The sequence below is a fragment of the Piliocolobus tephrosceles genome, chromosome 2 (assembly GCF_002776525.5).
Source record: "Piliocolobus tephrosceles isolate RC106 chromosome 2, ASM277652v3, whole genome shotgun sequence".
Classification (NCBI taxonomy): domain Eukaryota; kingdom Metazoa; phylum Chordata; class Mammalia; order Primates; family Cercopithecidae; genus Piliocolobus; species Piliocolobus tephrosceles.
In genome coordinates this window covers 96,080,808-96,083,243 of record NC_045435.1, presented here as the reverse complement: position 1 = coordinate 96,083,243, position 2,436 = coordinate 96,080,808, and the positions used below count along the sequence as shown (strand labels likewise).

Genomic DNA, 2,436 nt, shown 5'->3' with positions numbered 1-2,436 from the left:
CCGTGCTGTTCTCTTGATAGTGAGTGAGTTCTTAGGGGATCTGGTGCTTTTATGAGTGTTTGGAAGTTCCTCCTTCATTCTTTTCTCTCCTGCTGCCTTGTAAAGAAGGTACTTGCTTCCCCTTCACCTTCTGCCACGACTGTAAGTTTTCTGAGGTCTCCCTAGCCATGTGGAACTGTGAGTCAATTAAATCTCTTTCCTTTATAAATTACCCAGTCATGGGTATTTCTTTATAGCCGTGTGAAAACAGACTAATATATTGGGTCTGAATCCCCAGATTCCAACATTATAAGTCCACTGAGAGAGGTGGTGCAGTGAATGGGTAAAAAAAAGAAAAGAAAGGAAAAAGTGTAATCATTTTTCCAACAGGCCACTGCTCTTCCCTGGGATGAAGGTGAGAGCAACAGTGAGTGCACCATGGCATAGTGCAACTAGCACAGTTTTACAGCCAGATATTACCTGGCTTCCAATTGAAGTCTTACTTCTTACCAGCTGCTGACCTAAGGCAAGTTGTCTAATTCCTTGAGCCTTAGTTTTCTTATCTGGACAATGAGAATAATCACTACCTCACAGAGTTGTTGGCGGATAAAAATCATATATGTGAAGAATATGGTACATAGTAGGTATTTATAAATGCTAATTAATGCTTGCTGTTGTTTTTTTTCAGTGTTCAGTTTCATTTAATGACCCCCATCTCCTTGAAGGGCAGGTGCAGGCAGCTAGGCAATGACAAGAGATGCTTACTTGATGATCTTGCCCTGACTGAAGGCTTGGGCCACACTCTTGAAGGCCCCCTCCCAGCAAAAATACTCTTGAACCGGTGCCTGGGTCTCCTTGCTGCCAGGATCCAGTTTCCATCATATATATGACTTGTAGTCCCACCGCCAATCTGGACTCAGTGAAAAGGGAAGCTTCTGGCCCTGGAAGACCCAGACTCAGAGCTTCTATTGTTGGTTCCAAAGAAGACACTGACAAAAACATTCTTGCTCAGCTTGGCCAGTCACTGGAATATTCCAGTGATGAGATTGCAACTCATGAAGATCTGAGTGAGTTCTTCAAGGAAATGATACTCTTTGAACTACAGGAACCACCCATCCTTATCGAACTGCTCCCAAAAATATGGCAGCACCCCAGAGAGTGTGTCCTTCTTAGAGTACCTGCACTGAAATTTATCCAGTACAAAGGTACTCTTGGATAGTGAGCAGAGGGGTCCTTGGCCTTGGGCTCAGCAGCCAGCACCTGCTCACATTCATCCACCTCCTCCTCAGGAGCAGGGGCAGCTGGCCTTTTCTCCTCTTTCTGCTCAGCCTGGGGCTTCTGCTTCCCTTCCTGTGAGCCCTTCCCTTTCCATGTGATGTCCTGTTTAGGGTGGCTCTCGGCAAACTTTTAAACATCAAACTGGGCCACGTTCTCACACGGATTCACTTCCCCCCAAACAACCTGGAATTGGGGTTGGTTAATGCAGGTGAGGAACCAGCGGTTGGCATTGGGGAAGGCCTGGTGGAAAGAAGCTTCCAGGACCTGCTTATAGAGCTACAACAATATGCAAACAACTGTGATATCAGCCAGTGGCACTTGTTCACCCACCAGAGAAGTCCTCATCTTCAAGTGAGCATGCAGCAGCCCCGGAATTCACCTCACCTCCTTCTTTGCACTCTTGGTGGCCTTTTTGTTATGCTGCATGATGCCCACGGTGAGGAACACCCAGGTATTGGCACTGTATCGCTGTCAGCAAAGCTCACTCACTGCACCACTTGGGCTACTGTCTCTGGAGTACTTCCCCGCAGCTCCTCATGTAGGCAATGGCATTGCTCTCAAACACACAGAATCCATTATCACCCTCAAATGCTGGAAACTTGCTGGCAAGAAATTTGCAGAGAAATTCAAGAGTATTGTTAGTTTGGCCAAAGTGGGGTAGGGTGGTGTGGAGAGCATGTGGACCTGAGCCCCGCTGTACTGAGCAGCAATGGACACCTTGAAAGCCCTCACGTTTTCAGAACATGAGTACAGGGTCCCAGCTGCCATGGTGATTCTGCAGAGAAAGGAGGTGTTGCTGTTATTTTTATCATATGCCTGATTGCAGCCTTCTGAGGAAGGCCGATAGGCAAACTTGCTATCTCCTATGAGAGAGGCTGTGGGGAAGGTAGGCAAGAGGAAAAGGCACTGTGGCCAGGTGAGTCACACCATAGTGGTAGGGTGGGGCTGAGAGTTGAATTCCTGGCCCCTGGTCCATAGCTCAGTCTAATTAGAGGGAGTCAGATAAAAAAAAAAAAAAAAAAAGGGAGTCAGATTCTTGATAAGCCATTGCCTAAATGATTAAAAAACAAAAACAAAAACAAAACAGACTAGCCCTGGGGACAGGTGCATGTTTTGCCCTCTGACCCTAGGCCACCTTGCCCAGAGAGGAGGCCGAGCACAGGGCAGCCTTGTTTATCT

At 47.1% G+C, this 2,436-nt stretch overlaps 1 pseudogene; it reads right to left on the bottom strand.

Moving 5' to 3' along the window:
* Positions 1-740: 740 nt before the first annotated feature.
* On the bottom strand, positions 741-2,025 carry LOC111555372 (annotated as a pseudogene).
* Between the last annotated feature and the right edge of the window lie 411 nt (positions 2,026-2,436).